Genomic DNA, 12,099 nt, shown 5'->3' on the forward strand with positions numbered 1-12,099 from the left:
GGTCTTCAGGTATGTAAGTATCTCTAAATGTGTCCCTATGTCATCTTGGGAACTAATATTATTTGGAAAAAAAAAGTACTAAGGAAACAGGACAACTTTGGAGTGAAAACAGGGGCTTGGACATCATCTTCAGAGCCTCAGCTCCAATTTCATACCTTGCTGGGGGAAGGAGAGGTAGTAATGAGAACTTGGTGCATGTTGAATGGAAAAGAGAGAACTACAAAGTGGGGCTTGGTTTTAAAGAAAAAAGATACAATACATCTCATGTGCCAGGACATCTGGTATAAAGATAATCAGGTATAAATTATCTGCCCAGCTGCCCTGCCAGTGCATTTAAACAACAGGCTGATGTGGCAAAGGAGAAGGCTTCTTGTAAGAAGGTTTGGTATTTTCTTTGTGATATCTAGTAAACAGTTTTTTCTAAAGGGGGTGAGCACAACTTGTGACCACATCTGGCAAAGGCAGCTGAGCTCCTTGAACTTGGAACCATGCTGAAATCCCTCTGAAGACCAAAACCTCAGTGATTCCAGCTATGCCAACCTGTTGGTTTCCAGTATTGGCTGAAACTAATAAAATCAGTCTTGATATTTCCCAGCAAGCAGAAATTTATATGAAACAGGAGCATAGGTCTTGAGGACGAGTTGGGTAGATGAGTGTGTTTGTGAACAAAGCATAAAATTTGCAGGATGAGTTGCTCTGCCTGATTCATATGTACCAAGCAATGTTGTTGACTGTAGTGTGTAGCTGCAAATTATTTTTGCGTTGTTCCTTAGGTGCTCTTTGAACAGAACCCCAGGGTGACTCATTTCCTCTTGGAGGAGGGCTGATTTGCCTATGTGAAGCATTTTATACACTTAATATATTTTTATGCATGCATGTCCTTGCTGTCTTGGAGCAACCTCCCCTTTGTAGAAAGAGAACTAAGGAAATTTGGCAAAGAAAATCTGGAGAAGACGTGGGTCAGTTGTAGCCCCCCCCCCCTTTCTGCTGTTTCTGTCTCACAATTCAGTGCAGGGGAAATGTTCTGAAACAGCTTTGATTTAGAAGAAACGAATGGTCTGAGGGAGCAGCAACAGGCCATTCTGGGGTACTGCAAGGAAATCCAGCATTAAATAGGAGGAAGGGGAAACTGGAGGAAAAAGATGAGTATTTGGGAAGAGAATGGAGGGACAGGGAGCAATGCAAGACGAAGGATTAAAGAAGAAAAAAGTGCATGTGTGGATAAAGAGCTGTGGGTCAGGGCTGGACGTCTGGCTTTGTTGGAATGGGACTTTGCACTAAATTATTGTCACTGGTGTGCTCCAGCTTCTCCATTCCCAAGAGACATGCAAAGATGGGCAAATGTGGAAAGGCAATATGGCCATGGGTAGCAGTGAGTTAGGTTAAATCATTGATGCCTATACAGTGTCTTGAGATACTCGGGAGCACAGGTTGCCCTGTAACACTCTGCTTCAAGACACAGACCTTTGGAAATGGAGAAAATGGGGCTCTGCCCTCGCAGTCAAGGGCCCCAGCCTGGGGCTGATGCAGAATTGTCCTTCCAAATCCTCCTGGGGGGTGCCCGGGCCTTCCTGCTTGGCGGGTGGCCCCTTAGCAGAGCATTGCATGGAGAACTCGTAACTCCCACATACTCATTCACACTAAAAAAAAAACTCACAGGGGATGAAGTTGTAGGCAATGACTTTTTACTTTTGTTTTGAAGAAAACAACCCCAACTAGTTGAATAAAATTAGATTTATTTTCATTGAGCTTATGGTAACACTTTTGTTTTTCCATCAAAAATTCATCCTGAATGGTTTTCTCTGAAGTGCTGTGTATTTGTTGAATGTCAGTGTTCCTTAAAATATTCATAAGTAATCAAAACATGCAAGAGAGGGAGGACAGTTATTCCCATTTATGAAATTTAGGAAAACTGAGGCTCAAGAAATGTTATTAAGGTACCAGAGCATCTACAGATACATCCAGGAATCGGGTTCAGATGTACTGCTTCTCCCAGCTCTGTGTCTTACCCCAGGAGATGTCGCCTCCCTGAAGCTGGGAGCAATAAATATAGATGTGTGGCAGGGAGGTGGGGTAAGGGACAAGTCAGGATAAAGCGTGACTTAAAAATAGGGAGCCTTCATATTTTGTAAAACAATTAAGTAACTATGGAAAGTCTTAGCAGGCCACTTATAGTATATACTATTTAGATGAACTGGGTATCATTTTACCTCTGTCGTCCCTACTCACTTTGGCTCGGATGCCGAGTACTTCATGGGTCGCCAGTTGTTCTTGGGGTTGGATGCGGTAGCAGTGCGTGAGGTATGTATATACCTGAGGCATGCGTGCAGTTTTCTTTCATTAACTGGCATTATACAAAGGCCTCAAGTGTTAGATTTATGAAGCAGCTTTTCTATCCAAAGCCTCAAATCTGTTGAATTGAACTGAAGCGGAGCTGGGTGGGAGACGGAACTGTGCATTTCCCTAAACTGCTGCTCCCTGGTATTGCATATTTGGTTCGTGTAGTTATGACAAGTACAAGTAGCAAATCATTAAAGCAGCAAAAACACCATCTTTATTGTAAAGATCCCCTTTGAAGCTGAGGCAGAGTGTTCCTGAATTAATGGAGTGCATAGTGATTTTACTAAGTTTTATTTATAAAAAACGCTCTTTGCGTTCATGCCAAGAGTCTCCAGCTCAGTGGTAAGCAGGGTTCATACACAGAAACCTAGACTAGATTTATGATGTGTTTGAAAACGCAAGGGAAAAAATATCGAATTGACAATATTTGTAACATATTGTTAAAATATCTATTCTATCGCCATGCGTGGAATTCCCCTGCTTTATAAACATGAGTGCCAGCTACAACCCTTGAAATGTCATAACATGTAGAGACAAAAAGAAAACAAAAAAACTTTTGTTAGAATGCCTTCTAAAGTCCAAGTTGTGTTTAGGTGGTGTGTGGAACGGAGTTAATTAATGAAAAATAAAATATACACAAAGGCATATGTTCTTTAACTTGAAAAAGAAAAGTTTTAATATCAACAATTCTGACAGCTCCCTTTATCAGTGCTGAAGCTTTGCTTCCTGCAGCTCCGAGTGTGCAGTTCTTTGCCTCTGTGTATGTATTATATTTTGGGCAAACTAATCTGTGTAGAGACAGTATTTTTTGCATTGAAATCCCTCCTGTTTCATAGTTTTGCAAACTCTGAGCAGCTGCACAGCTTTGCTTTTACGTGGACTTATAAATTATTCCACTACCTAAGGTATTGTGCACAAATTCTAGAGGCAAGTAACGATTATAGGAGAAAACAGAACACTCTACTTGGAAAAATGTCATAGGTAGGCGGCAAGCGTCTGTGCTCTGGGAAGGGCTGGATGGAAGTGTATTTGCATTTTTATTTATGTACATACATAGAAAAAAAAAATCAAATCAAGAGCTATGTGTAACTTTCAAAACGCAATAGTAGTAGTTTCAGCGTTCAAGCCAGAAACCAAGCCTCCTCTCCCTGCCATATCACAAAGCTTTATAATCTTTTAAAAACCCGGGAGTCCAAGCCCAAGGGTGGAGACAGGCCACGCAGCATCCTGCCGCTGGAGAGAAGCTGGCAGGGCACTGGGGTGTGCTGACACCCAGCCTGGTCCCGGGATGGGGCTGGGATGGAGTCCCTTGACCCAGACTGCCCCAACAAGCTGCCTTGAATGTGTTTCCATAGTGGTCAGAAATGGGTTTAGCTGGTTGTAGGTGTACAGTAATTAAGGGGGAGATGTCTGTCCCTGATGGAAATTCATATTGCATTAGCCACAAGGAAATACAAAAGGTGTTTTCATAATTTCTTGAAAACATTAGGCACGTTTTTCTTTTTGGATGTGTTCATTGCATGAAATGAGGGGGGGAGAAGAAAAAAAATCCTCCAAGAATAAACATGTCACTTGATTAAAAAAAAAAATGGATTTGCTGTTATCAGTCTTTACTTGGAGCCAGCAAATTAAGAACTTGTAGAATTTCTAATAGGATTCAAAGACCAGGTAACAGCAACTAGCAGTTTGGCTGGGTTACTCTGCAGTTAATGTCAAAACTTTCATGACCTTCATTGAGAAGAATTAGGTTAATGAGGAGGGCTTTTTGAACTCTTTTAAAACCAGCCCATTGATTTAAAACTTCTTACAAACTTGAGGAAAGCTTCCTGGTTTGGATTACTAGGTGCTTCTTGGAGTTCTCTACTTCATTAATCAAAGTGTTCAAGTTACTGAGTCACCCATAGTCCTTTGAAACCCATCCGAATTGTAACACCTTGGGGCAGAGCTTGCCCTCTTTGTTCACATTTGGCAGTGTCCCGTGCTTCCCTCCCCAGGGAAGGTCAGAGCACACCACACTCTTAAGAATAAAGCAATGCACCATAAAGAAGAAGGTATAAAAATGTCAGTAAAGATGCTAAATATACAGCAGTTTGGGGAGCCCCAGTAAGTTAAATATTAACAAGTTCTATTGCTCTCACTTTGGTCAGTTAATAAAATACTCTAATTATTAGATTGTCTAAATTGCCTGATGTGCAGCTTTGGAGATAGAGAGCCTTCTCAAATGAACCCTCTGTGTTTTCTGAACTTGTTTGTGTAATAGAAATGTGCTGTAGCTTTCTTTTTTTTTATAAAGAAATCTCAGGGGTTATTGTAATGTGCTTAGATGAACACGCAGCCCAAGCATTGCTCTGTGTTCCTGCAGAACAGAGGAAGGTTCAAGAAATTGCCCCACGGGGGCACGAGGGTGTTCACAGATACCATCCCCTGAGCTTTCTCACAGTGGGAAAGAGACCCTTCTGCTCCACAAAAAAGGGACAAAAGGATGTAAATTCTCTGTTTGGGCCATTAAGATGGTTTGGAGCCCTTAGGAAAATGAGTGCTCTGCTGTATAGCTCTGAACCTCACCGGGGCGTGGGGCAAGGGGTCCCCCCAGCACCCCCCACCCTCGCTCAGCGGGGCTGGGAGCGCCGGCGCCGCGTCCCGACTCCTGGCACCGCCAACCCTTCAGCTGGTGCAAATCTGGAGTGTCGAGTCTCTCTCCCCCTTCTCCCCACAAAGACTTTGTAGAGCAGTAACCCCATTCAAATCATCTACAAAGTAGTAATTCTGCCCTTTAGTCATACTCCATCCTGAAACACAACTATAAAATCATCTTTTGCATCATCATAAACGCCTAATGGGCATCTCCTCCGGTCCCCAGAGTGCCTATTGCTCTGCTATACGCTCCTGGCTTTGCATTCACTGTCTGTACTTACTTTAACAGTGAAAATTGCTGCAGATACGGGCAAGACAGCCTCCTTGTGTCTTGTCATTGGAATATGCTCGCTAAACTCTAGCTCCCTCGTGGGTGGGTTCTGTCTATTCCTTGTTCACTCGGAAGGATTTCAGCTAAGAAAATCTACTGACACTGCATGGGTCAGACTCAGAACTATTTGGCCTGTACTCTCCTCTTTGGTACCAATGAGGTTGACATCTTTTTTTAGATTGCAGAGTATATTTGTGGAATTGTTTAATGATTGCAGTGCACAAGGGTTTTGCTGTGTTCCTAGCAGAGCTGATACCTCAGAAGATGACCAAAGTACAGATTTGTGATCTTCCTCTGCCTCAGTATCCCCATCCTTTAAACTAAGACCTTCTCTTTTCAAAGAGGCTCACGAGGAATAATTTATTAGCGGACAGAAATCCAAACTGTTGGTAGCTTTAGGCTGGTTTTGCTCACATTAGATGGGCTTTGTATTTCACTGATGTGTTGCCAGGTCATAAAAGAAAGAATAAATCTTGTTTACTTGTTTACATCCCGTGGGAATCTTCTGCTGTGCTGGGTTTCAGGCTTGTTCCTAGCAAGACTGAACTGTGCTGGGCTTCCCCTGTCAGGCAGCTGGTCTGTGTAGCTGCTGCCCACTTGAGAGGCAGAATGTGCAGAGCCTTTACTGAAAGGGTGCCAAGGATTGCGAGAGGGGAGCGGAGGGAGGAAGTCGGGGGCGGGGAGGGAGAGAGAGAGCAAACACAGAGTGAGAAAAGGAAGAGAAAACTGGAGAGGAGAGCTCAGCTGGGGAATGACACAAGGGGCTGGCAGGGGATTAGAAAATACAGAGCGATGGGAGAGATGCAGTGTGAGCTCAGCAGCTTCTCGCCTTCCTGGGTTTGAGGGCATCTCAAGGCCCCCCAACCGCATCAGCTGCTTGGATTCATGAGAATGAGCTGTGCTGTCTTACAGAGCAGCCCTGCCAAAGCCTTTTGGGCAAGGCTTACAAGTTGCAAACTTCTTGAATGTTGTTTCTGGGGTGGTCTTTTTGGTGCGTGAGTAGGACTTGGGGTTTGTATTGTTATTTTTCCTTTTTAGAAATAAACTCATAATCAGTTGTGGGAAGGCTTTGGTTTGAATATCTGCATGTCAGATTAAAGATCAACAAATTAATAACATCCAAGTTACTTTTTTGTTTTGTGAAGTCATGAAGTTTCTTTGCCCTGTGGCAGGGAGAGAAAATAATTTAACGCCAGCCTGCTCTGAACTTCTCAGCATCCTTTGGGTTTACTCTCTCGAAGCTGAGAGTTGCAAAACTCGAATTGCTTTTGTTGTAGTAATAAAATACTTGGGCCAGTTTAGGGCTTTTATATATATATATAAAGGTGTATATATATATTTTTAATTATTATTTTTATTTTCCCTCTCCTCTCTTGATCCCCTGACAATAGGAGCAGGCTTTGCACCCCAGAAAGCTTCAGCAAATCTTCTGTTGCACTGTCGGGCTCCTGATGCCCTTGATTGATCCCCGGAGGGTTGTGGCCCCCCCGCCCCCGCTCCGTGGGTTTCTGCCGGGCTGATGCTGCGCGCTGCAGCCCGACCTGCTGGGCACCCGGCATCACTGCAGCCCGCTCCTCGCCGGCTTTCCACGCGGGACGGTTTCAGTGGGGCAATTTTTAGTGGGGCCTTCATTTGCTTTACCACACGTCATTAGCCAAAATGGGATACGGAGCGAACAAAATTAGGCTTGGGCTGGATTTGCTTGTCAGCCAGCCAAGACCTGTTTGGGCCGACGTTTCTAAAACAACGATAAATCGGCTCCTCCTGTGTGCGAGGGGGTCCCTCACTTTGCTTTTTGACCCTGTTGCCTTGGGTAGACCTCTCCTGCTGACAAAACACAGCCGAAGCAGAGATGGGTCCTGTCCCACCATGTCCTCATTTGCCTCCTGAGCCAGGGACAGTTATTTTCCCTCTGTGCGTGATCTCCACATCCAAGGAAATATTTATTAAGCAGATAAACACTTAGAGATCTGTAGATAAAGAAATTTCTCTTGTAGTTTGTTAATAATACCACTGTTACTGGTGTAGTCTGGGGAGGGGAGTACAGACATATATACTTATCACAGTGATGTGCAATAGAAAACATGGAATTTTCAGGCAAATATGATGTTACCTGGGCACTGACACTATAAGGAAGTCAACTGTCTGTGTGAAGAGGGTGCAGAAAATCTGCATCCACCAAAACTTCAGCTGTTCACATATTAATCACGGGGGCTAACCACACAGATCCAAATGGGCGCTTGGGAGCTGATGAAGCCTTTAAGGCATTCAAAAAAGAAATCTCATACATTTTCTAGCACATAAATGTGTTTAAAAAGGTATATAATTTATAATAGCAATGTTGACAGAGCTTTAACTACATTACAAAAGCTAAACTATAATATATTTACATGTGAGCAGTACTTACTGTGTGGGTGCGTCTCTGTTGATGTGTTTCCATGTGATTCTCCATAATTTCTGTAAGTGATTGTAGTAAGGGATATTAAACCATAGTATTGATAATACTTTTACAGCTCTGCTTTGGGAAATGCATTACTGCTAAATTAGTCCCTGAAAATCTAGAGATATTAACACTGTCGAGCATGAAGGCAGATGGGATTTGGATCAGAGACCTTTATTTGTAGTATGATACTAAGGAGTCATTACTTTAAAGCAGGAACTTTGTTTCCTTGAATATTAACTTGAGTTGGGGATTTTACTTCCGCTTTGGCATGAACAAGCTTATCATAAAAGCGTAAATGGAGCTCGCTTGGTATTGATTTTTCTTATGTTCTAAAAAGATGCTTAATGAAACTCTAGGTACCTAGATAAAGACCTTCACTGAATGCAAAGTAAGCTTAATTGCAGTTCCCTTAACAAGCTACTGGAGAGGATTTTTTTTTTTTTCTCCTACAAAGCCCTTTCACCTATTTAGATTGTTTCTCTTCCTGTGTGTGCCAGGATGCATTAATTCAGCTTTTATTTTTATATTCCCCCCCCCTTTCTCCGAGAGGCAAATTGCAGTTTAAAGAAAGGAAAACTTCTTTGCCAGTTCATATGTGGAAAAAATTTCAGTCTTGGGGAACTTAATTTTTGAGGTCTCAATAAGAGATTTTAGTCTTAAAAGGCAGTAACTGTCCCTCTCCCACTTTCTGCAGAAGGGGAGAAGGGCACGGAGGCATGTTCTGACACTGCACAACAGAATTTTTAGGAAAACCGGAATGTGAACTGAGGTTTCTCTACCGTTTGTCCTAAGATCTGTCACCTGCCAGATCCTGCAACGGTGCCACAGAGGTAGGACTTTTATTTTTACCCTCCAGCATTGCAATCCCCAAAGCAAATCAGAAGGGCAGGTTCAGATTATTCCCTTCCTTGCAGAGAGCAGCATCTGTGCTCTTGAGGTTGTAGATGAGGAAGCAACAGTGTGTTCCCTGGTCCTGCAGGTTCCCTTTCTCCCGTAGGTCTTGCTTGTGCTGCTTGTTTGGAGTCCTGTTAATGCTTATTTAGGTTCTTTTCATTCTCCTCTTGGTCTTTTTTATTGTTTTTTCTCCTCCAAAGCAGGGGCTCTGCTGGAGGCTGCGTGTCTGCCTGACGCCAGCTCTGTGCGATGCCCGTGGGTCCTGCAGGGACCTGGTGTGACCGATGTGACCTGATGCTGTCCAGAGTCACTGCGCTGGGAATTGCCACCCCCTCTGCTGCTGGGGACACCCCCGTCACCAGACACGCAATCTGTCCCCTCTGCAATTTGCTCAGAGTCGATACGAATGAAGCATGGTATCTGTGTTAATTATACAGAATGTTTTCAAGCCCCTCTTTCTGCTGCTGTGCGAGAAACTCTTTCTGCAGAAAATGTCAGACAGCTAAAAGATGACATAATTTTTTTCTTCCCCCCCCCCCCTTTCTTTCCTGTGCCATAACTATCATGAAGCAAGCAAGCTGGGTATTTAGCACACTCGAGGATAGCCAACCAGTGCCAGGGGAGCCCCTGGGTGAGGTGTAAGCCCAAGAAAACCCCTTGCTATTTCCCTTAGAGTCAGTCTTGCTTTTGTTCATGCTCCAAAGAGCGATAATTTGGGGAATTTTGCTGAGAATTTGAGTAGGAAGATAGAGCAGCTTTGCGTCAGGTGCAGAGTAATTATTTGCTGGGGTTCTGTGCTATTTGGTTTTTATTCCCAGTGTTTTCATTAAAAGCTAATGAGTTTTTTCTTCATTCAGAACAATAGCTTGGCCCCTGACAAGTTGTTGGTTATTTTTTCTGCTTGGACTCAACTAGCTGTTGCTGCTCCATAAACTTTATGGAGAAGTGGATTAAAGCACAAGAAGTTCTTGTAATACAAATCCAAATGGAAAGGCAATAGGATTTGTTTTAAGTAGCTATGTCTGCAGAGGTTTTGTTGATTTTTTTTTTTTTTTTTTTTGGTTGTTGTTGTTACTGAAACTATAGGTGGTGTTTGAAAATATTGCTAATACTAAACCAAACAAAATGCCTTTGTTTGTATTGATTTGTGTTGCAGCAGCTCATGCAATTTGGAGTCCTGCTGTGCTTGGCATGATACATGTATGTATATATGGCAGCCGGGGTACACTGGAGTGGGTTATGGTAGCTTGCATGAACACGTGAAACCCCAGTTTCCACTCCTGAGTGGGGACAGGGAGAAAGATCATGTTTGTGGTGACAACCCCCCCCCCCCATGATATTTCATGCCTAGGAATTATTCTGCCAAAACAGAGGCCTGTGGCTTGATTCTTCCCCGTGGTTGATGTGTGTAACAGCTTCTCCTGCTGTTAAAGCCAGTGACTTATTCTTGCAAGTAACTTTCCTGATTGGGCCCTTGTTCTTGTTCCAAATGGTTTACTACAGCCATGCACCGATGCGTGAGCCGTGCCTCCCCGGCGTGGCGGCTGCACCGTGCCTTGCTGCCTCCTGCTAGTCAGAAACCAGGAACAGTTTGCTCGTTATTGCAATAATCCTGCACCTGTATCTCGTTATAGGGGACCACCTGTTACCTTGGTGTTTGTTTGAAAAGCCGGGTTTAATATGGTGCAGTTTGGTTGAAAGAAAATGTTTTTAAGGGGCTGAACGGGCTTATGGAAGCTGTCTTATAATGCTGGCATCTTCACATCACTGCAGATAGTCAAGCCCGCAACACTGCAGCACGGCCCGGAGGAAGGCTCCTCATTAGAATGAACGCTGTGTTTTCCTACCACACCGAGTTGCTATTTGGTAGCAGGTTTTTATCGAGGCTTTTTATTTGAGGATCTCAAAGTGCCACAGTAAAACAGAGAAGAAACATCCCCTTGTCACACACAACTGAGCAAAGCACTGAAATGACTTCTCCAAGGTCAGGCAGGCAGTGGTGCGCTCATGGATGTCCTCTGTTTCCCAGAGTCTGGCCAGCAGAGCGGGGGATTTCAGTCTCTGCTTTTTAACCCCTAATTTATTTTATTTTTTTTTCCTCATGGAGGTGCATGCACAAATTTCAGTTTGTTGCAGCATAGAGGAATGTGCTTTGCTTACTCTTCGTGACTGTGAAGTAGTCCGTGGCTGAAAGAGTACTGCAGTACCACTTCTGCTGATGCCTGATCTCGCAGGAGGGATCAGAGTTGGCCCTTTTGGGCCAGGGACCTGCAGCTCGCTTCTTGGCACGAGTGATTAGCAGCGCAGATGCTAAATGCTGCACCTCTCAAAAGGAGAAAAGTTATTTTCTGAATTTCCTTTTTCTCTGGAGTCTGATGTTCCACACTGTGTGCTGGGATGGCTGCTGGAAGCAAGCGAGCTTAGAGTTGGGAAAAGATTTGACTGCTTCTTGGGTTCTTCCCCTGTTAGAAAGGTTGTAATGGCTTAAAGGGTGGACTGCCAGGGACCCCTCTGTTCTGTCACTGACTCCCCTTTGGTAAATCTCAAAGTCAAATCTTCAATCACTTCTTCAAGACCTTTGAGCTTATAACATCAGCAAGACTGTCATGGTGTCCAGCACCCAGCGTGATTTGTTTTTTAAGGGCTGCTTCTGTGGGAGGACAGTCTTATGTTCTTCACAGCCAGATTGTTCCTTTTGGTGAAGAAATAGTTTTTTTTGAAAATGTGCCCTTGAATGGAGGAGTCTGGTGTCTCTGAGAGCTTCACGCTCAGAGAAAGCAAAAGAAGGTTGCAACCTGGGATGTTGAAAATAAAACACATCCAAAATATTGTGACATGTCTTTCTGCAGCTGGAGACTTAATGGCGTCTCCACTGTGTTTCTTGGTGGGAGGAAGAGCGTTGTAACCCTCTGTTCCAGGCCTTGGTACCCTTTCATCAGCGCTTGATCTAAACTGTGGGGCACTGTTTCTCTGTTTGCTGAGATAAAACTTGTTTTTAGTGTTTGAACGCAATTAACATCAGCTGAAAACTCACCTTTCTTGCTGTTTGTTGTGTGTTGAATGAGTAAGCAGCTGTCTTTACCTCTGTTATCAGCAGTCTGGGCTGTGTGTATTCAGGAAATGTAAGGTAAAAGCTTGAAAGACCACTTTTTCACTTTGTTTAGGGTTGAATAGTATTTTCTTCTAAGGGTAGGCTAGCTGCACTCCATTTATATTAAAATTTGATATTAACATCTGTCACTGTAGTATCTAAGTGCCTTCTGCATAAGATCCAATATCAGTAGCAAATTCTCCAGCAAAATGTCTGCTTTAGAAAAATTCAGTGCAACATCAAGTATGGGGAGGTAATAGCTCCTGCCTCCACACAGGCATGTTCCTTTGTTAATTTATATGTGACTGCCTGTCATAGGGAGTCAATCTTTTTTCCCTACCACTCTTCAGTTAAGGATCTCAAAGC

General features: G+C 43.5%; 1 protein-coding gene across 1 annotated transcript in view; it reads left to right on the forward strand.

The window, feature by feature from the left end:
* SKAP1 (src kinase associated phosphoprotein 1) overlaps positions 1 to 12,099 on the forward strand; it is a 156,439-nt gene that overhangs the window by 18,912 nt on the left and 125,428 nt on the right. The gene's annotated exons all lie outside the window — the stretch shown is intronic.

The sequence above is a fragment of the Tyto alba genome, unplaced genomic scaffold (assembly GCF_018691265.1).
Source record: "Tyto alba isolate M040663 unplaced genomic scaffold, T.alba_DEE_v4.0 Super-Scaffold_12, whole genome shotgun sequence".
Classification (NCBI taxonomy): domain Eukaryota; kingdom Metazoa; phylum Chordata; class Aves; order Strigiformes; family Tytonidae; genus Tyto; species Tyto alba.